General features: G+C 36.1%; 2 long non-coding RNA genes across 2 annotated transcripts; both read left to right on the top strand.

The window, feature by feature from the left end:
* The first annotated feature begins 319 nt into the window (after positions 1–319).
* Positions 320–3,652, top strand: LOC148100173 (uncharacterized). The gene is made up of 2 exons (XR_015719841.1): positions 320–1,401; positions 3,019–3,652. It is a non-coding gene; the product is annotated as an uncharacterized LOC148100173 (long non-coding RNA).
* A 9,189-nt stretch (positions 3,653–12,841) lies between these two features.
* Positions 12,842–13,573, top strand: LOC148100172 (uncharacterized). The gene is made up of 3 exons (XR_015719842.1): positions 12,842–12,951; positions 13,134–13,270; positions 13,357–13,573. It is a non-coding gene; the product is annotated as an uncharacterized LOC148100172 (long non-coding RNA).
* Positions 13,574–23,929: the final 10,356 nt, after the last annotated feature.

Genomic DNA, 23,929 nt, shown 5'->3' with positions numbered 1-23,929 from the left:
GGTCTACTCTCTTAAGTAATCGAACCTAAATTTTGGAGCATTACATGAATCAGAAACTTGTGTGGCTTATTGCAAATGAATAAAACTACATATTACCTTTATGAAGATGATAATCTTTAAAGAAAAACAGAGGAGAGTTGTTGTTTGTATTCCAGCTGTGGTAAACAAAGAAGTTTCCAGAATGTTTTTGACTACAGAGAGTGATGCAGTATTGACTCTAATGCTGATTGGAGTTGTCTGATCCTGTATTTTTGTTCTTTGTCTTTTGTTACACAGAGTGAACAGATCTTTGGTTTTGCCTTTGCTGGTAAGTAGACAGTAATGGTAATGTTTAGTAATTCACTTGTGTCATCTTGCCATTCACTCATGGGCAAAAACAAATAGTCAGGATTTAGAATCTGTAGCAGCAAAGCCCCCACACAGGACCACTGACTGCCCCTGAAAATGTCAATGAAGTTTAATAGCCCATTTTTCTCTGCTTTTAATTTTTGATGGCTTATCAAGTCCAAACATAGTTAAATGTCAGAGATATCTTTATGCAGTTGTTTGATTTCTCCTTATGTTTGTGGATTTAAGTATCAAACAAAACTATGAAAGTGCTTTAGGTAAGTATAGGTGGTACCTTAAACACTTAAGAGCACCACAGCTATCGATTTTTATTGTCTCTTTCATTCCACTTATGAATTAGCATGAAGTCGAAACACTAGAAGTATTTTGCCTGAGTGACTGTAAGTGATAGCTTAAACGCTTAAGCAATAATAAAATGCAAGAGAAGTACAGTTGTGAGTAGGTATATTAAAGCCAATGTTTTAAAATTAAATATAAATGTTGCCAAAAAGGGATATACTGCAAAACATAAATATTGTTAGCAACAAGTACAATGGAATGACTTTTTAGCGTAATATTTTAAGAAATTTTCATTAGAAAAATGGTGTGCCACTGTTGTTGTTGTGGTTTTCTGTTGCTTCTGATTTAAATAATTAATTTGTATTCAACATTTTTAATCTGAAATGAGATTAAAAGTTGTCGTTCTTCACATGTTATTAGAACTGACTTGTGATAGAAAATGTTAGAGCCACAAAGCTTCTGTGTACGAAAATATTTGGTATATCCTGCATTTGTGCCAACAAATATTGGTGCCTATTCTTTGCAATTCTGTAGTATGAATGTTTTTATTAAACATGTTAATTAACATGTTAACATGTTATTAAACATGCCATCTGAGACTCTGCAATTAAATTCAGCTCATAAAGCCTTAAATAAATTGAGAATTTTACTAGTTAATTTGTGTCACAGTAAGTTGGATTGTGTGTGAAGAGGCTCAACAGTCTGAATCATCAAACAGTGATCTGATGAATTGTTTCCTTTCTCTAGACTGCTGATCTGATCGTCTCAAGTCTGGTAAGTAAAGGTTTGTCTGAGGTGCAATGCGGGGAAATGTTTCTCATTATAGGAGATTCAGTGTAGTGCAGTGAGTCAGCACAGCTCTTGGCAATCATCAAATCCTAGAAAAGTCTATGTAAACATTTCCAGACTTACAGATCTCTCTTATCATCATGCTACATTTTTAATTAGGCCCTAATATTGGCCATGCTAAGTTTATTGTTTGTTTGTTTATTGTAGATTTAGTGGAGTGTGTATTAAACATGCCCCATATTTGACTGAAAAATGTAGAAACTGCTGTATAGGAGTCATCTGTCTCCAAATTTTTCATTTTGCCAAAAGTCATACTGAGTAAATTATTTGTTACTTTTATGTTAATGGCTCCCCAGACATTATGATATACTGTTGTACCAGGTAAGTACACACAGAAACGGGAATTTGAGACCTTTGGGCATTTAGGAACATGTGAGTTGAGTGCATGTGAAGTGTTTAAAGCAGGTGGTCTGAAACTGTCTGCTCTAACTTCATTGTGTGGGTTTAGCTTGACCATATAATGTTTATAGTAAGTTACTGTAGCACCACATCTTGGTTTACAGACTGTTTGTTTTTATTGTGTTAATAGAATGCAAAAATGTCCTTAGAAATGTTCCACCACCATATGTTAAACATTTTCATTCAGTTGAATCTAATAATGTACTGTACAACTCTTCAGTGTGTAATGATATATATGTTCTGTATTTTTCGGACTGTAAGGCGCACTAAATTCTAAGGCACATTAAGCCAAACAAAACAGATAAGTCAAACTTTTTTCAACTCATTTACAATAACTCTCAACAGCAGCACATCTCAGCACATCTTGGTTTAAGTTTATAGACACTGTTTTTATTGTGTTGATAGAATGTAAAAGTTTCTTTAGAATAGTTCCACCACCATTTTTGAGCATTTTCAATCAGTTCAGTCCAATAATGTACTGTGGAACTCTTCAATATGTAAAGCCCTGTGTGTACTGTATTTTTCGGATTATAAGGCATATGCAGCTAACCAAATATTCAGATAACTCAAACTATTCAACTCATTCACAGTAACTCTCAACATTTTTCAGTGGTAACACATAACAATACACTTTTTATATGTGTACAATACACAATACACTTTTTATATGTATAAAGTACTTACAATAAAAGATTGTACACTTACAATCTTTTTCTGTTCAGTCCTCTTCCACAAATCTATCAAATTCTTCATTGATTGATCGGCTTTAAATCTGCTTCGTACGCATGTCTGTAAACAGATGCCAGGTCCTCATACACACACCATAATATTATGTTTAAGCACAATACGAATTACTCGGCGAGGCTCCTGACTACTGTAGCTGTAATGCTCCAACAATCCATCAAGCGCTGCAGCTTTGTAGCTTTCCAAAGTCATACTAAAACATTTTGACAGAGGTTTGAGAGCCGTGCTGCACATAAAATTGGGTTGAGGTCAGTAAGCACAGCCAGAATTAATACATAAGGTAAACTGTTGATTTTTGAGAAAACTAAAGGATTTTAAGTGTGACTTATAGTCCGAAAAATACTGGAAAGCCATGTTTATTGGAAATATGCCTAATTCCAGTCCCTTTTTGTCTTACAGGTGACCTGCTGCAGAAAACCCTCTCCCTCTATCGTTGACAAGCAATTCAGTCTGTCCTATCACTCTCCCTCTCCCTGCTCCATCTTTGTTGACAAGCCATTCTATCTTCTATCATTCTCCGCCATGAGCTCTATCTAATTTTGACAAGCTTGAACCTGAGTTGACAAATAATCGAAGTTTGACAAGAAATCTAAGGTTGACAAGAAATCGAAGTTTGACAAGAAATCGAAGTTTGACAAGAAACCAAGTTTTTGGAAATTGAAGTTACCACAACTTCGTCGATCTGTTTTCAGAAATCTGAGAGATCTCTGCTCTCACTGCTCCTTCTTTCCTGTCGTTAAACTCTCTCATATCCACTCATTTTGCTGGAAATTACAAGTAAAAAGTTGAATATACAGTACAGTAGAACTCACTGTAGAAACTACTTACAGAGCCCTACATTTGTCATTTTAATTTTGCATTACACTTTGTAATAAACAGGGATAGTTTGGCTTACAAGTGCAATTACTTGGATAAATTATATAAAATATACACCTTTGTTGAGATTTATTTGTAGTAAGATAATCTGGTTATTTTGTAATACATACATTCAGACTGCTGTATTCAGATAAATATTAAATTTGATTCATATACATTTTTCAAGTCTGTTTCATTGGCTATAACATTTGACTACAAGTTTATACTATTGTTATTTAAGGACAAACCCATATTTGTCACTCAGTGTAAGTATTCAGTTACAATTGTCATCTAGAGGCTGACCTGAGAACCCAGACTTCCTGTTTCCTGACTGCTGCAGAACATCCAGCTGAAGAATCGTCATTGCCTGTCATCTGATCACTGCACCATCACAGCTCCTTATATTTGCTTTAAATTTTAAATATCTGAAAGATTTACACAAAGTCTACTTAAAAGCTAAGAGTTTTATTATAGCCTGTTGATTGATTGTTGAGATTTATTCTGCATATTACATTACAGAAGTATAGACCTATTTGTTATCCATTCTGGTTTAAAAAAATATAAGAAGTAATAATATACAGTTTTTGAAAAAGCTACAATAAAACAGACCAAAGTGTTTTCAGAAAACTTTAAATAACTTTTATATTGAGTTTGTATTTAGGTCAGCCTTTTACATCAATTCTGATAAATCTCTGATTTAATAGAAACTTGAGGTGTCATTAGTTTTTCAGTGTTTACAGGTTGAGTTTTGTTTACATTTGTGTATAAATACATATAAGGTCCAGTTTGTACTTCAATAAAATGCCAAGGAAAGGTCAAAGGTCGCAGTCCCAGAAGCTTAGACGTCAGAAGGAGAAAGAACAGGTGAATGTTTCTCAGAGCGGTGAGGAGGTAAATGTGTCTGTTACAAGTATTCCCAGTCCAGAAGTGCAGAGCAGCGTTCAGACAGCCACAGTGTCTTATGCAGATGTGGTAAAGAGAGGTGTTTGCTCATCATCTGTGCCAAATGCTAAAGTACAGCAGGTAATCCAGACTGAACCCCAGGTAACTCTGCAAACGCAGCATGATGGAGAAGCTCCAGGACCGTCTCATGTACTTGTTACAAACAGTGAAAGTCGTGCACGAGTGAGTAGCATCTGTGCATCCCGAAGCCAGGCCTCTGCTAAGTATGGAAAGTACCGGAATCAGCAATGCATGGCTAACAGTTTGGTTTTCCTGTCATTCTTACACGAGGATGAATTCATTACCAGAGCAGATCTTAACCGTGTGTTGGACAAAGGCCATGCCGTGTATTCAGATGCCAGAAAGAGGTTTGTGAACAGCGTGTTTCTAGCCTGTGATGAGCTTCCCACAGTGGTCACCAGCCGCAGACACGAGTATCAAGTGGACATGTCTCAGTTTGCTCGTTATGGCACATTTGATGGTACAGATCATCTTCCGAGCCTTGAACAGGGACTACAGTGTTTGGCTTCAGAGTTTCGCTACGCTTTGCTAGTCATGGGAGGAACAGTCATCGCAGTTTGCAGGCTGACTTCAGGTGAATATGCATACTTTGACCCTCACCCACGTAAGTCTACAGGAATGCCATTGTCACTAAGTGTAAGTGGTGGAACTGCAGTAATGTTAAAATTCACACGTCTTAACGACATGATTGACAGGATCAAATGTTTGTACCGAATGTTTAGCATCGCACCAACCTGCACTTATGAGCTACAGCCCATCGAATTTCACAGTGAAAACGCTGCTTACCAAAGAGATGCTAATCAAACCACCGAATACAGACAATGCGCTACAAGTGCTCCAGCACCAGATTTAAATGAACCTGTTCCTGAATTAAACTCCCAGACATCCACTGAGCAGACACAGAAAACTGTGACTGACACTTTAACCACAGAAGTGACATCATCCAGAGTGGATTATTCAAATGAGACAGCTGCTCCTGAAAGCAACCATCATCCTTCTGATTTTTTACAAAAAGAAACATCTGCATCTTCTGTAAGAGAACCTCAGGTAACATCAGATTCTGTTCCTCAGAAGGATCCAACCGCTGCCTCCTGTTCAACCAAGACAACACAGGAACTTTCACATAAACTGCTGAAATATAGTAAACAGGAAAGGCAAAAAATGAGGAGAAGATCACTGGCCCAACAAAAACTACCAAAAAGAAAGGAAAATCAGAAAAAGAAAGAAAGGCAGATGTCTAATGATCCTGATCACAGACAAAAGAAGAGTGTGTACAAAAGTAATCTATATAAGCTAAATCCTACATATAGAGAGAAACAGAGGGAACATTTGAGAAAGATCTATAAGGAAAGAGATGATTTTAAGGAAAAACAGAAGGAGCAAATGAGAAGGATCTATAGAGAAAGTGCTAAAATTAGAGAGAGAAAAAGAGAACGTGTCATAAGGATGTATAAAGACAATCCTGTATTCAAAGATAAGCAGAAGGAACGAATAACAAGAACATACAGAGAATCTCCCGTGTTCCGAGAGAAGCAGAAGGAACGAATAACAAGAACATACAGAACTTGTGCTGAATTCAGAGAGAAACATAAAGCTTACATGAGGTCATATGTTTCTAACCTATATAAAGAAAGTGTAGAATTTAGACAGAAAAAAAAATGTTACATCACTAAACGTTATGGAGAAGAGAGACAATTTCAGCAGCAACACAAGGACAATATGAGAGAACGAATGAGAGTAAAATATTGGAACAGTTTTTCTTTTAGACAGATGCATAACATTAGATGTGCAATGAAAATAAAAAGAAAATATTGTCAGATGCATCGACCAGCTGAAAGTTTACAGTGTCATCCAGATAACACTTTAATGAATGAGGCCATATCTCGTTTCAGATCAAACATTAAGTCAGCACCATCTCATGTTTGTACTGTTTGTCTAAAAGCTTCTTTTCCTAATCAGGTGAAAATCTGCAAAAGAGAAAATTACTCAAAACACCAAACTGTAGCTCAACAGTGTCTAACTGGTAAATTTGTTCATGTGTGTGATGAAGCATGTAATGATCAGTGCAGCTTTCCTGTTGAGAGAAAAAAGGAGTATATCTGTCACACGTGTCACAGTTCCCTCAAAAGTGGACGCATGCCCAGGCTTGCTGCTGTCAATGGTTTAGAACTGCAGGATATTCCAGCTGAACTGTGTGATCTCAACATTCTGGAGAGACATCTGATTGCCAAATGCATACCTTTTGCTAAGATTATTCCACTTCCAAAGGGCAGACAAAGACTCATACGTGGTAATGTGGTGTGTGTACCATCTGAAGTCCAACAAACAGTTGACTGTTTACCGAGGCTCAGAAGCCAATCACAGGTAATGAGGATCAAGCTGAAAAGACGACTGTGCTACAAAGGCCATCAGCTGTTCCAGACTGTCACCTGGTCTAAACTCATTGAAGCTCTGCGTAAACTCAAACAGATTCACCCACAGTACACAGATGTTGTTATCAGAGATGATGCATTGCTTTGTGATCCAACGTTACCTGATGATGACAGCAGTGATGAAGCCAGCATGGCAAGCGATGATTATGATGAAGCAGATCTAATGGAAATTGACAACTATGAAAAAGATGCCCTTTTGTCCGAAAGTGAGTCTGAAAGTGACCAAGATATTAATATGCAATCCTGTGATGAACAACCAGAGGAACAAAATCCAGAGGAACCAGAAAGTGATTTGAACAATGGAGGTTTTGCTCTAGAAAGTTGTCTGCAGCCTGTAGACATTTCAGAAGAGATTCTCTGTTTCAGTGATAACACATATTGTGTGGCTCCTGCAGAAAGAAACAATCCTGTTAGCTTCTTCAGAACTCCTCATTTGGAAGCCATGGCATTTCCTGTGCAGTTTCCTACTGGTCAGAGTACACTGGATGAAAAGAGACTTCTTAAACTCACACCAAGTGCTTACTTCAAGTCAAGGCTTTTCAACATTGATGCAAGATTTGCCAAAGATACAAATTACCTGTTTTTCTCACAGTTTGTCACTGAAATACACTTGGCTAATTCCAGCATGACAATACAGCTAAGGAAAGGTAAAACTATGACCAAAGATGGACGCAAAATCACATCAGGAATGTTACAAAGTAAGACAGAAGTAGAGAAGCTGGTAAGAAATAAAGATGCAATCAGATTTATGCAGCCACTAAGAGGAACTCCAGCTTACTGGCAGAAAACTACCAAAGATTTATTCAGTATGCTTCGTCAAATAGGAACACCTCAGTTCTTTGTCACTTTCTCTGCTGCTGAGATGAGATGGCCTGAAGTGATTCAAGCAATAAAGAGACAGCAAGGTGAAGAGGTTGATTTTGAAGCCCTGGACTGGTCAGAAAAGTGTGAAATTCTAAGATCAAATCCAGTAACCACCATGCGAATGTTTGATAAGCGTGTTGAGGCTTTGTTCAGAGATTTGCTTTTTTCTCCTGCACAGCCCCTTGGTGAAATCATTGATTACTTTTACAGAGTTGAGTTCCAGCACAGAGGTAGTCCGCATATACACATGTTGCTGTGGATTCGAGAAAAGGTAGAAGTAGATGTGGATAACGACCAAACTGTCTGTGACTTTGTGGACAGATACATCTCAGCTCAACTCCCTGATCCAGAAAAACAACCTGAACTGCACAAAAAAGTCACTGAACTACAAAAGCACAGCAAAAACCACACAAAAACATGCTTTAAGAGTGTGAACTCTGGTTGTAGATTTGGGTTTCCAAAACCACCATCCACAAGAACAATGATTGTGAGACAGGATGAGGATTCAGACACTGAAGCTGCAAAAGCCAAACTCAGACCTTTGATGAACCTGCTGAAGGAACCTGAAGCTGCTTCTCTCACCATAGAGCAGATTCTGTCACGATGCAACTTGACAATGAATGAGTATGAACAATGCCTCCAAGACATAAACAAGAAAACGGCGCTGATTCTGAAACGTGACCCAAAGGACTGTTGGATCAACAATTACAACCCTCACCTGCTTGAAGCCTGGAACTCTAATTTAGATGTCTCATTCATTTTGAATGCCTATTCATGTGTAGAATACCTCTGTAAATATATAACGAAGAAAGAATCTGGCCTCTCTGAATACCTGAAGACAGTTATTGATAACTCTGGAAACAACACGGTCAATGAATGTGATGAAATGAGAGCTGTGATGCAGGCTTACTCAAAAAAGAGAGAAATCAGTGCACAGGAGTGTGTGACTCGAGTCTGTGGCCTAAAAATGAAAAAATGTTCCCGCAGTGTTGTATTTGTACCAACAGATGATAACCCAGTAAAAATGAGTCGCCCCATGAGCTACCTGGAAACCACAACACATGACAGTTGTAATATTTGGATGACAAGTTTGAGTGATAAATACAAATGCAGACCTGAGACACCAGAATATGAGGAAATGTCACTGGCTGATTTTGCTGCCCTTTGCCGGTTGGTGAGTGGTCCAAATGAAGGAAAAGATGTGCTTCCTCTTCTAAACCAGCTTGGATTTGTACAAAGGCGAAAGAATGATAAACCAGCTATAATCAGATATTACCACTGCTCACAAGAAAAAGATCCTGAGCAATATTGTGGTCGACTGTTGAGGCTTTACCTTCCACACAGATCAGAGCAGGAACTGAAACCACAATGTTTCCAAACCTATCAGTCCTTCTACAACTCAGGTTGTGTACGACTTCCATGTTCAGACCACAGTGAGTCTGTGAAAAGGATTGTGAAAAGAAATAAAGACAAGTATGAGAAGAACTCTGAGGATATTGAGAGTGCACTGGAAGAGTTTGAACAAAATAGGGACGTTGTGATCGATGAATGGTGTAATCTGGCTCCTGAATCTGAAGTTGTGAGGTTGCAATGTGATGAGAATCTTCCTGAGAGACATTCTGATGATGAGAACGAACAGGAGAATGTTCCTGACTACAGTCGTCAGTCTGATGCTGTAACAGAGATCAGAGCCGTCAGAGAACAACCTGCAGTAGATCCAGCTGTGGTACGCGTCATGTATCAGAATCTGAACCAGAAGCAGGCCTGCGTGTTCTATGCTATAAGAGACTGGTGTATTCAGCGAGTTTGTGGTTTGAACCCAGATCCATTTTTCTTCTATATCAACGGTGGTGCAGGAACTGGAAAGTCACATCTGATTAAATGTATTCACTCTGAAGCATCAAAGATCCTGAGCAGACTGCCTGCTAATGGAGAAGAAGCTGACATATCAAATCCAACTGTTTTACTGACTTCATTTACTGGGACAGCAGCTTTTTCTATCAATGGCTCTACATTACATTCTCTACTGAAACTACCCAGGAGTCTGAAACCACCCATTCAAGGACTTGGTAACCAACTGGATGAAGTCAGATCTGAGCTGATGAATGCTGAAATTATTGTTATTGATGAGATTTCAATGGTTTCAAAACCCCTTTTTGCTTATGTAGATGCAAGACTGAAACAAATCAAAGGCACTCAGAGACCTTTTGGTGGAATGTCAGTTTTAGCTGTTGGAGATTTTTACCAGCTGCCACCAGTGCGACAGTCTAAACCTCTCTGTGTTTACGATCCAGAACAGATTGACCTATGGCAGGAACATTTTCAGATGATCACTCTAACCGAGATCATGCGTCAGAAAGATGATGTGGCCTTTGCAGAGATGTTGAACAGGATTAGAGTGAAAGAAAAGACAGATGAGCTTTCTCAGTGCGACAGAGATTTGTTGTCACAGGCTGTGACTGCACCAGAAGAATGTCCAACTGAGGTCTTACACATTTATGCCACCAACAAGAATGTGGAATCCCATAACACAGATACCCTGAAGAAGCTTCATTCAAACATCATAATCATCACTGCAGACGATTTCCAGAAGGATAAACGTACAGGCAGAATGGCACGAAGAGACAAACCATTTACAGGTGGGCGAAATGATTTACCCGACACCCTGAACGTTGCTGAAGGAGCTCGAGTGATGCTGACCAGAAACTTGGACACACTAAACGGTTTGGTCAACGGTGCTTTTGGTATACTGGTAAAGGTGGTGAGATCTGAAAATGATGGACACATAATTAAACTGGGCCTCAGAATGGACAACCGGCAGTCTGTAAGAAGCAACCACAGTGCTAATGCAGCATCTGATGATCTGGTTTACATTGAGAGAGCAGAGGAGAGTCTGAAGTTTAAAGGAGCGGTACGCAGACAGTTTCCTGTAAAGCTAGCATTCGCCTGCACAATTCACAAAACTCAGGGTCTTACAACACAGACAGCTGTAGTTTCAATGAAGAACATTTTTGAACCAGGTATGGCTTATGTTGCTCTCAGCAGGGTGACGTCTCTCAGTGGATTGTATTTACAGGACTTGGATGAGAAAAAGATTTACGCCAATCCCGAGGTAACTGCAGTGCTCCAAACCATGAGACAAGCCAGCGTTGAGGAAATGATGCCTCTTCTTCAGGTCAGAGAAACAGCCAGCAGACCTGACACTCTTACACTGATCCATCACAATACGGAGGGTTTGCCATCTCACATCAGTGACATCAAGAGTCATCATGAAATGTGTTTAGCAGATGTTTTGTGTCTCACTGAATCTCACCTCCAAGGCTCCTTTGTTGCAGATAGTCTTCATTTGGACGGCTACACCATGTTCAAACGCAACAGACATGTGTCCTACACAAACTTTCCTCACATGGCCAGCAGAAGTGGTGGTGGAGTTGTTGTGTATTTGAGGAATCATTTTCAGGTTCAGGTAAAACAGTATCTGCATAATGTCACTGATCTTGAGTTTTTAGTGTTGAAGGTTCAGGCTCCATTCCCTGCGCTCATTGCGGTTGTGTACAGACCCCCTGACTACAGTTTGACACCATTCATGCAAAACCTGGTAAGTCTTTTAGATTCACTTGAAATAATGGACTGTCACCCAATAATTGTGTGTGGAGATTTTAATGAAAACCAGTTGCAGAGTGGAAGAAAACAGATTCTGGAGCAGTTTCAATCTAGAGGGTATTCACAGCTGATCACTTCTGCCACTACAGACAAGAACACCCTGCTTGACCTGATTTTCATTTCTCAGCCACAGAAAAGCCTCCATTCAGGTGTTCTGAGATCATATTACAGTTACCACAACCCTGTGTTTTGTGTCCTGTCCTCGAGCCAATCATGAAGTTGTGTGGTGAGTTTTGAAACAATTACAGATCATGTCTGTTACAGAGTTTACTGATTGTAGAGCATGAAAAAGATTTTTCATTGAAAAATCATATTTCTTCATATTGTCTTCCCAACTCTGTCTGTAAGAAGACCCTTTCTTATTGCAATGTTATTAATCATTTCACCAAATCATGGCTGTACTTCATGCAGAGCCGGGAGATCTGCTTTCTGTTATCATGCACCTCAGATCTGAAATATGCTGCAAAAAGTATTAAACGGACATAATTTATTTTTTATTCTCATGTCTTAAATGACTAAATCTATTAATGCATTTTTTCATGGATGTTAATTGTCATCTCCTTTTTTAATACTTTTTTTACTTTGACGTTTGTATCTCAACAAACAAGATCTTCCCCTCCAAGGGCTTTCAAATATGAAATAGTAAATAAATAAATCCCAGATAAATGCAAGTATTTATTATGGATCACAAGAATAAATACAGACAATTATATTTTCTTGATTATAGTAAATTTTGTAGAATCAAATGTTTTTGGGATGAATAAGGTTTTGCTTATCATGTTTTACAGGTAAAAAAATGTAAAGGTTTTAAACTATCTTTAGGCTACCAGAGATGTCTATGATGATACATTATGTAGAGAAAAACATTTTTACAGCTTACAGAATATGTATAAAAACTGATTTAGAAGTACATGGAAAGTTTCTGCATCCATTTTCTGACTTGGCCTTTATCCGGGTGGGTTTGGGTTTGGGTGGATAAAGGCCAAGTCAGAATTCTCTGAGCAGCTGGAAAAAGCTGCTAATAAACAAAGACATCAGAAAGCGGGGGCTTTAGGTGTAGCCCCCGCTTTCTGACGCACTAATTAGATTTAGTAACTGACACCCCATACCAGCATTACATAGACACTTGGGGGCTGAGATGGGTGGGTGGGGAGGGTGGGTGGTGTTAAAAGCACTTTATGTTTTGTAGATGTATTTTTTTCAGACAGGGCGCACACAGTCCTGTTTCCTTTGTGGGAAAACCTTTAAACTTCACCATCCTCAGCTGAAACAACATCTTAACACCATCTTCATGAACTGCTGAGCCAAACCTGATCCATCAGTGCTGGACTGCACAGATAACTACATGCCACACAGAGACTGCTGTTTTATGAACTGCCATATCAGTGTGTCTTCAATGGAGAAGATGACACACCCATCACCTGACCTCCTGCCTGATCTGGCGACCATCATCATGCTGCCACACTACACACCTCTGAGACCATCAATGATGACTCATACTGAGGAAACTGTATTTCCTGTCAGAGATGCTCAGTGATCCTCAGAGCAGAGAGAGGTATGATTCTTTATCTTTGATAAAAAAATGTCAGTGTTTTTAATTCAATTAATTAATTTAAATCCTGTTTATTGCACAAATAATTTCACACTCAAATGATTATACTTGTTGAAACTTTTTGAGTTTTAATTCACATTATGGATTACAAATCTATGCTTTTTCTACTCTGTCTCTCTGTGCAGGTACTGCTGTCTTCTGAGTTCTTCAGTGTCCCAACTGAGACATTCAAACCTCACTGCAGAACTAATGTCTTTCCTCACCATCATGTGAGTGTGAGATTGCTCTGGATTCTGGTTATGTGGCCTGCAGCACCTATAAGGTATTTCAACATTGTTCATTTTATAACTTATTTGTAGTTTTTAAGCCTTAACACAAATAAAATGTTCCTTTTTCTGTATTTTTTAGAACAAGCTCGTACAGTGTGCCTGCATTCCAGCTTCTTAGACTCTGCGCAAGTGGACAGAGTATCAGTGTTTGGCCACTCTTACAGACACCGACTTCTGTCAACTCACTGCTACTGATCAGGCACCTCACTCCAGGAAGACAGAGGGCTGCAAGCCTGTCATCGTTTCCAGTGTGGCTTTGTATTCTTGGGGTAGCATCAGATTTTTCCCACAAATATTCAAAGGTAACACTTATTTTAAGCTTAGTTATTAAATAAAAAGTCTTCCCTGTTGTTAATTTTATTGTTTTAAAAAAAAAAATTGTTTTCTTTTAGATTTATATGCAGTGATCGGATGTGATGGAGCTTTGTTAACTGTGTGGAAAACATCTGTTTGTGATGATATTTACAATGAGGCTTTAAGGTGACAGTTTCCATGTAATTTCAATCCTTATACTAAGCAAAAACATGTTTGCAATTAACATTTTTTTTCCGTTTATTCTTTTGGATTTATGGTTAACATTCCTCTGTGACAGCAAATATTAAACTGGTCCAAGTAACCAGCATATCATTGGTCAAAGGCAAAAAGGACCACATGTCACGCTAGCAATGAATTTTTGACTGTGTTTGTGTCACCAGATTTAACAAACAATATCAGACATATGAAACTGAACTCCGGATTAATGTGCAGATGTTTTTTGTGTGTTTTTTTTTATTGTTGAATAATTATTTTGTAGGACAAACCCAATCTATTTACCCAAACAATGTAACTTGTTTGGGTAAATAGTGGATTAATATATCTAAGTCTATAAGTATAGCAAGCTGAATTCATACAAACACACAGCTCTAAATCTTGAATTGTAGGATGTACAAAAATGATCATGTGATTATTATGGACATTTAAATAACTATATCTATTGAACCATTACACGTATTCTTTATAGAGATTACACAATCTCAAAATGTGAAAAAAGAAAGTGTTTAAGAGAATAAATAATGTGTGTTTGTATGAATCCTGCCTTAGTATGGGGTGTCAGTAACTACATTAGTATAGAGTAGGTCTAACAGTGGTTTTCACCATCTGCTCTAATATATATAGATAATGGGTCAGGCATATAAAGTCATTTTGAAAAGTTCATAAAGGTCATTTATATGTGTTCCTCTTTATCATTTTATATCAGGTCACACAGCTGACTTGAGTTTTGATCAGGGTAGAACCATAACATTCATGCTAATGGTTCTACTGTTTACAGTTACTTTATGATGGATTTCACCCTGGTCACAGCACTATGTGAAAAGCTGTTAGAGGTAAAGTTAACCCAATTAATACCTCATCATAAGTCACTCTCTAACGCAAAGCAGTGATTATTTTTCAGTGTAATTTATTCCACAACAATGTTCTTTATTTGATTCCTGTTTCTTTAAATATGCACATCGATTGTTCAGCTGTGTGACTCTCCACACCTCAAATATATCACAATGTGGACCTCATTTCGGTACAGATTTATCATCAAATCAGGAAACTGTAAACTAATTGAAAAAATGAAGCTTATGAAAATTTTAATGTGGCATTGGAACATGTTGTTTATCCTTGCCAAATGGTATTTACACAAAACTCCAGCAAATCAGAGGATGTATTTTTGTCCTTCACTTGCTGTTTATATATGTGTATATATTTGCAGTTAATAGCCTATCATGTGTCTGCGCATCTTAGGGCCATAAACATAAACATGGCAAACAAGGATATGTTCACTATTCCGACAGATGCTTCAATTGTTTGTATAGATGTTAGATTCATTTGATTTGCATTTTCTATTAATATTATTCCGTTTGTCCCAAATGGGATTTTTATTTCTGTATGCCATTATTGTAATCATTGGAAACAACCGAGTAAATATTTTGTATCATATGTTTCTAAAAATATTTGAATGTTCTACTTTTCTACTACTGGTTTTCTACTTTCTAAACTTTCTGCCACTCTTTGGCATTTCAATAACATTATTTTTGGGTGTTTTTATCTCTGACCGCAGCATCTTGTGCATCTTGTATTACCTAAATGTTGTTTGTGTGGGTTTTGTTTTTGTTTTGTTTTTGTTTTGTGCCATTTTTAGATTTCACCAGCTGCGTAAACTCTGCAATTTTACCTTGGTTTTGTTCCACATCAGTTTATCTGCTGGGTGATTTTCTTCCTTTTCTAATGTTTCTGGTAATTTTTCACAGTTAAACAAGTAACTTTGAGGTTTCAGTTGTTATCTGTTGACAGTTTTGTCTAATTATTACATTTCTGCAAAATTATAGCAGTTCTGATAAGTTGTAATATTTCTGCCAAGTTTTTAATTTTCTACTAAATTATATTATTTCTGCTAGGTTACACTACTTTTGTTTGTTATGCTATGTTATGTTAAGTTATATTATTCTAAATTATTACATTTCTGCTAAGTTTTTAATTTTCTACTAAATTATATTATTTCTGCTAGGTTACACTACTTTTGTTTGTTATGCTATGTTATGTTAAGTGATGTTATTCTAAATTATTACATTTCTGCTAAGTTGTGGCTTCTGGTAAACTACAACATTTCTGCTGAATTGTTATGTTTATTAGTTATTGCATTTCTGCTAAGTTATTACATTTTTGTTAACTTGATGTTGTCCTGCAAAGTTATTAAAATTTCAAACACTTTTTAAACACTGACTTTGATTTCTTCAGCTTCTTCAGCTATTTTCAACTTTTTTCAGCAGACAGCTTCAGCTATACAGCATCCACACTGCATTTTCGCAGGAAATGCAAATTTTTCTAGTTATTATTATTATTCTTGGGACTTCCGTACATTTTTCGCCGTTGAACTACTTCCACAATTTTTGTGCTATTTTCACCGTTCAAATTTTAAACTATTCTGCTACTTTTGCTCTTTTATGCTATATCTTTTGGTATTTTTTGCTATTATACTTTTTAAAATATTAAGCTTTTTTCCTTTAATTTGTCCCATTGAAATGAATGGGAAACTTCCGCAATTCTGCTAAAATTTGCTTGTTTTTGAAACTTAACTACTTCCTCATATTTTCACTTAGAACAACCATTCAAACTTTAAAATGTTCTCCAATTATTGGGCTATTCAGGTATAAATCAGCTTTTTCAAATCTTTTACCGTTTTATTTTTATCCCTCTTAAAGTTTTGAGTTGCAAAATTGTGATTTTTCAGAAAATACATGCGTTGTTATGGTTGCTATGCACTTGGTTCTAAGTGAGACACTGAAGGTTTCGCAGTCTTCTCTTCATGTCCGAACAACTTCTTGCTACTTGCTCAATTTTCACTCAACTTCCACAAATTATACATCAAAACGTAGGTATTTTTGCTGGCTTTCAGAAAATGTCACTATCATTGTTGTGGGATTTATAGAATTTTGGCAAATCTCCTCAGACCAACACAAAGTCGAAAAACTCTCCATAGAAAGTCAATGGAGAATTTGTTCAAAATCACCGCTGGATTTCTCTAATGAGAGGCATTTTCGAATCGTCATATCTCCCCAACGAAGCAAAGTTAAAACATGAGGCTTGTCCCAGTATATCTTCAGACACTCCTGACGCTCACAATTCAAGAATTATTTTCTCACCTATTACCGTTCTGAGATGAGTTAGACTTGTTTGAGGGTAGGAAATTCGTCCTTCGCTCAGATTTCTTCAGATTTCAAACTATGGAAATGAACCACTTTTTTCTCTCGTCATATCTTTTTTTTGGATTTCCACAGAGACCTGAAAATTTCCATGACTGTTCACCAAAGCCTGCTGTCTCTTACGGTGAAAGAATGATATCGATACTCCAAATAGATTTAGAGTTAGAAAGCGTTGTTTGAGCGCAGGTCAAGGCAGTTTTCGCTTGCCTCTACTCAGTTATGGTGCATTACAAGTCAAATATCTTTAATAATTCATATTTTAATGATAAATTGTCAACACTTGAAGATTCCCCCATCTCTTCTGAACAAAACGGTGTAAGAATGACCGTTCTAGCCCCTACGGTTAGGAAATTATGGCCATTTGTTTGGAGGGTAGTCCTCACTATGAGAAATAGACTGCAAAAATCCTGTTTCTCTGCTGTGTGTGTAAAAACGGCTGCACCTGTTTTGGCGGGAAAATGTACACAGCATCTCTGATTGGTGGATTCAAATTCAGCAGCTCCCAGGCTGCTTGACTGACCTGCAAAGTTGCTTCTCTCTCCCTCTGTGTGTGTGTGTGTGTGTGTATTTCTGCTTTTTATAGGATTTGTGCTTAATATAGTATTTAATATAGTATTTTTTGCTTAATTATAGTATTTCTGCTTTTTATAGTACTTCTGCTTTTTATAGTATTTGTGCTTAATATAGTATTTCTGCTTTTCATAGTATTTCTGCTAAATTATAGTATTTCTGCTCTTTATATTATTTCTGCAAAATTACAGTATTTCTGCTAAATTATAGTACTTCTGCTTTTTATACTATTTCTGCTTTTTATAGTATTTCTGCTAAATTATAGTATATCTGCTTAATATAGTATTTCTGCTTTTTATACTATTTCTGTTTAATATAGTATTTGTGCTTAATATAGCATTTCTGCTAAATTATAGTATTTCTGCTTTTTATAGTATTTCTGCTACATTATAGTATTTCTGTTTTTTATAGTATTTGTGCTTCATATAGTATTTCTACTAAATCATAGTATTTCTGCTAAATTATAGTATTTCTGCTTTTTATAGTATTTCTGCTTTTTATAGGATTTGTGCTTAATATAGTATTTCTGCTAAATTATAGTATTTCTGCTAAATTATAGTGTTTCTGCTACTTCATAGTATTTCTGCTTTTTATAGGATTTGTGCTTAATATAGTATTTCTGCTTTTTATAGTATTTCTGCTTAATACAGTATTTCTGCTTAATATAGTATTTCTGCTTAATATAGTATTTCTGCTAAATTATAGTATTTCTGCTACATTATAGTATTTCTGCTAAATCATATTATTTCTATTATATTATATTTTTCTTTCTAAATATAGCATTTCTGCTATATAATTGTATTTCTGCTATGTTCTAATATTTGTGCTAAACCAGAGTATTTGTGCTAAAACACAGTATTTCTGCCAAATGATAGTATTTCTGCCAAATGATAGTATTTCTGCCAAATGATAGTATTTGTGCTAAAACATAGTATTAATTTAAAATTACAATATTCATAGTTCATCACAGTGTCTCTGGTAAATCACAGTATTTCTGCTATGTTGTACTATTTTTCTAAATCATAGTCTTTCTGTAATGTTTAAGTATTTTTGACTAAATATATTCTTTCTGTTTTCTTATACTATTTCTCCTAAATTCTTGTATATTTGAGAAGTTATCATGTTTCTGGTAAGTTACAATATTTCTGACACGTTCTGCTATGCTATTGTATTTCTGCCAAGTATTATGTTTCCTCTAAGATACTGCAGTTCTGTTAAGTTATTACTTTTTAGCAAAGTTCCTTTGCTTCTGCAAAGTTTTTACAATTTCTGCAACTTTTCAGCTTTTTCAGCTAGTTTTTGCAGACAGCTTCAGCTTTAAAGCATCCACACTGCATTTTCGCAGGAAATGCAAATTTTTCTAGTTATTATTATTATTATTCTTGGGACTTCCGTACGTTTTTCGCCGTTGAACTACTTCCACAATTTTTGTGCTATTTTCACCGTTCAAATTTTAAACTATTCTGCTATTTTTGCTCTTTTATGCTATATCTTTTGGTATTTTTTGCTATTATACTTTTTAAAATATTAAGCTTTTTTCCTTTAATTTGTCCCATTGAAATGAATGGGAAACTTCCGCAATTCTGCTAAAATTTGCTTGTTTTTGAAACTTAACTACTTCCTCATATTTTCACTTAGAACAACCATTCAAACTTTAAAATGTTCTCAAATTATTGGGCTATTCAGGTATAAATCAGCTTTTTCAAATCTTTTACCGTTTTATTTTTATCCCTCTTAAAGTTTTGAGTTGCAAAATTGTGATTTTTCACAAAATACATGCGTTGTTATGGTTGCTATGCACTTGGTTCTAAGTGAGGCACTGTAAGTTTCGCAGTCTTCTCTTCATGTCCGAACAACTTCTTGCTACTTGCTCAATTTTCACTCAACTTCCACAAATTATACATCAAAACGTAGGTATTTTTGCTGGCTTTCAGAAAATGTTACTATCATTGTTGTGGGATTTATAGAATTTTGGCAAATCTCCTCAGACCAACACAAAGTCGGAAAACTCTCCATAGAAAGTCAATGGAGAGTTTGTTCAAAATCACCGCTTGATTTCTGTAATGAGAGGCATATTCGAATCGTCATATCTCCTTAACGAAGCGTTGTTAAGACATGAGGCTTGTCCCAGTATATCTTCAGACACTCCTGACGCTCACAAATCAAGAATTTTTTTCTCACCTATTACCATTTGGGCATGAATTACGTTTGTTTGAGGGTAGGAAATTCGTCCTTCGCTCAGATTTCTTCAGATTTCAAACTCTGGAAATGAACCACTTTTTTCTCTCGTCATATCTTTTTGATAGATTTCCACAGAGACCTGAAAATTTCCATGCCTGTTCACCAAAGCCTGCTGTCTCTTACGGTGAAAGAATGATATCGATACTCCAAATAGATTTAGAGTTAGAAAGTGTTGTTTGAGGGCAAGTCAAGGCAGTTTTCGCTTAGCCTCTACTCAGTTATGGTGCATTACAAGTCAAATATCTTTAATAATTCATATTTTAATGATAAATTGTCAACACTTGAAGATTCCCCCATCTCTTCTGAACAAAACGGTGTAAGAATGACCGTTCTAGCCCCTACGGTTAGGAAACTATGGCCATTTGTTTGAGTTTAGTCCTCACTATGAGAAATAGACTGCAAAAATCCTGTCTCTCTGCTGCATGTGTAAAAACGGCTGCACCTGTTTTGGCGGGAAAAAGTACACAGCCTCTCTGATTGGTGGATTCAAATTTAGCAGCTCCCAGGCTGCTTGAATGGCCTAAAAACTTGCTTCTCTCTCTTTCTGTGTTGTGTTATAGTATTTCTAAATTATAGTATTTCTGCTTTTTGTAGTTTTTCTGCTTTTTATAGGATTTGTGCTTAATATAATATTTCTGCTAAATTATAGTATTTCTGCTTTTTATATTATTTCTGCTAAGTTATAGTATTTCTGCTTTTTATAGTATTTCTGCTTTTTATAGTATTTCTGCTTAATATAGTATTTCTGCTTTTTATAGTATTTGTGCTTAATATAGTATTTCTGCTTTTTATAGTATTTCTGCTTTTTATAGGATTTCTGCTTTTTATAGGATTTCTGCTTAATATAGTATTTCTGCTAAATTATAGTATTTCTGCTTTTTATAGTATTTCTGCTAAATTATAGTATTTCTGCTTTTTATAGGATTTGTGCTTAATATAGTATTTCTGCTTTTTATAGGATTTGTGCTTAATATTGTATTTCTGCTTTTTATAGTATTTCTGCTTTTTATAGTATTTGTGCTTAATATAGTATTTCTGCTAAATTATAGTATTTCTGCTTTTTATAGTATTTGTGCTATAACATAGTATTTCTACTAAATGTAGTATTTATGCTTAATCATACTATTTCTATATATTACTGCCAGGTCCCCAGGCAGCCAATCCTCTGTGAGGACAGACATTCAAATTTACAAATCAGAGCCTAAACGGCTTCTCAGCCAGCCAATCATATCTGAGGGCTCAGGCATTCAAATTTGCATATTGGGGCCTTCACGGCTTGTAAGCCAGCCAATCATATCTGAGGTCTGCCGTTTCTTCTCTCGTCATATCTCAGCAACGGATGTACAAAGAGCAATGAAAATCGCAGTCAAAGTACACCAAAGTCCGCTGATTGACCCAGTAAAAGAATTATGCTTCTAGTCCACCTAGTTTTTGAGTTACACGACGTTTTGTAACTCCAAAAAACGGCGTTTTTTTGCCTTTCACCGCGATCTAGTTCTGACTGCTCATGACCCTGTTTTCCAGTCACCTGCTCTCTGCCCCAGTGGTGCAGTTGGTAGTGACACGGGTCTACAAGCCAAAGGTTGTGGGTTCAATCCTACCTTGGTCAACATGTTTTTTTTCCCTACAAATTAATACACTATCACAGACAAGTAATTCATATTCATCATTTATTACAATTCTGCAAACTTTTATCATTTTACCAGCTTTTCTAATATGGACCTCACATTCTTGTTAACACTCCATGGCACAAATACTGTTCCCTTTAGGCTCTGTGTATGTGTGTGTATCAATATTTCTCCCATTTTAAAGTATTACTCCTCCATAATTGTATTTCTGTTAAATCAAAGTACTTTTACTACATCTTAGTACTTCTGCTCAATCATAGTATTTCTGCTAAATCATAGTATTTTTGCCAAATCATGGTTTTTGTGCCAAATCATAACATTTGTGTTATGTTATAGTATTACTACTAAGTGGAGGAATTTCTGTCATGTTACAGTATATGTGCTGATTACAGTATTTCTGCTAAATCATAGTAGTTCTACTATATTATATTTTTCTTTCTAAATATAGCATTTCTGCTATATAATTGTATTTCTGCTATGTTATAATATTTGTGCTAAACCAGAGTATTTGTGCTGAAACATAGTATTTCTGCCAAATGATAGTATTTCTGTCAAATTATAGTATTTGTGCTAAAACATAGTATTAATTTAAAATTACAATATTCATAGTTAATCACAGTGTCTCTGGTAAATCACAGTATTCCTGCTATGTTGTACTATTTTTGTAAAACATAGTGTTTCTGTAATGTTAAAGTATTTTGGGGTAAATATATTCTTTCTGTTATCTTATACTATTTCTCCTAAATTCTTGTATATTTGAGAAGTTATCATGTTTCTGGTAAGTTACAATATTTCTGCCAAGTTCTGCTATGCTATTGTATTTCTGCCAAGTATTATGTTTCCTCTAAGATATTGCAGTTCTGCTAAGTTATTACTTTTTAGCAAAGTTCCTTTGCTTCTGCAAAGTTTTTACAATTTCTGCAACTTTTCAGCTTTTTCAGCTAGTTTTTGCAGACAGCTTCAGCTTTAAAGCATCCACACTGCATTTTCGCAGGAAATGCAAATTTTTCTAGTTGTGTGGATGCTTTAAGGCATCCACACTATTGTTTTCCTGTTTCTCTTTATTCTTTATTATTATTATTCTTAGGACTTCCGTACGTTTTTCGCCGTTTAACTACTTCCACAATTTTTGTGCTATTTTCACCATTCAAATTTTAAACTATTCTGCTATTTCTGCTAATGTGTGCTATATCTTTTGGTATTTTTCACTATTATACTTTTTAAAATATTAAGCTTTTTTCCTTTAATTTGTCCCATTGAAATGAATGGGAAACTTCTGCAATTCTGCTAAAATTTGCTTGTTTTTGAAACTTAACTACTTCCTCATATTTTCACTTAGAACAACCATTCAAACTTTAAAATGTTCTCAAATTATTGGGCTATTCAGCTATAAATCAGCTTTTTCAAATCTTTTACCGTTTTATTTTTATCCCTCTTAAAGTTTTGAGTTGCAAAATTGTGATTTTTCACAAAATACATGCGTTGTTATGGTTGCTATGCACTTGGCTTTCAGCGTTCCACTGTAGGTTTCGCAGTCTTCTCTTCATGTCCGAACAACTTCTTGCTACTTGCTCAATTTTCACTCAACTTCCACAAATTATACATCAAAACGTAGGTATTTTTGCTGGCTTTCAGAAAATGTCACCATCATTTTTGTGAGATTTATAGAATTTTGGCAAATCTCCTCAGACCAACACAAAGTCGGAAAACTCTCCATAGAAAGTCAATGGAGAGTTTGTTCAAAATCACCGCTTGATTTCTGTAATGAGAGGCATTTTCGAATCGTCATATCTCCTTAACGAAGCAAAGTTAAAACATGAGGCTTGTCCCAGTATATCTTCAGACACTCCTGACGCTCACAATTCAAGAATTTTTTTCTCACCTATTACCATTTGGCCATGAATTACGTTTGTTTGAGGGTAGGAAATTCGTCCTTTGCTCAGATTTCTTCAGCTTTCAAACTCTGGAAATGAGGCAATTTTTTCTCTCGTCATATCTTTTTTTTGGATTTCCACAGAGACCTGAAGATTTCCATGACTGTTCACCAAAGCCTGCTGTCTCTTACGGTGAAAGAATGATATCGATACTCCAAATAGATTTAGAGTTAGAAAGCGTTGTTTGAGGGCAAGTCAAGGCAGTTTTCGCTTCGCCTCTACTCAGTTATGGTGCATTAGAAGTCAAATATCTTTAATAATTCATATTTTAATGATAAATTGTCAACACTTGAAGATTCCCCCATCTCTTCTGAACAAAACGGTGTAAGAATGACCGTTCTAGCCCCTACGGTTAGGAAATTATGGTCATTTGTTTGAGTTTAGTCCTCACTATGAGAAATAGACTGCAAAAATCCTGCCTCTCTGCTACGTGTGTAAAAATGGCTGCACCTGTTTTGGCGGGAAAAAGTAGACAGCCTCTCTGATTGGTGGATTCAAATTTAGCAGCTCCCAGGCTGCTTGACTGACCTACAAACTTGCTTCTCTCTCTT

This window comes from Neolamprologus brichardi, chromosome 12, assembly GCF_056152115.1.
Source record: "Neolamprologus brichardi isolate AB-2024 chromosome 12, ASM5615211v1, whole genome shotgun sequence".
NCBI classification, from domain to species: domain Eukaryota; kingdom Metazoa; phylum Chordata; class Actinopteri; order Cichliformes; family Cichlidae; genus Neolamprologus; species Neolamprologus brichardi.
This window is presented reverse-complemented; position numbering and strand designations above follow the sequence as displayed.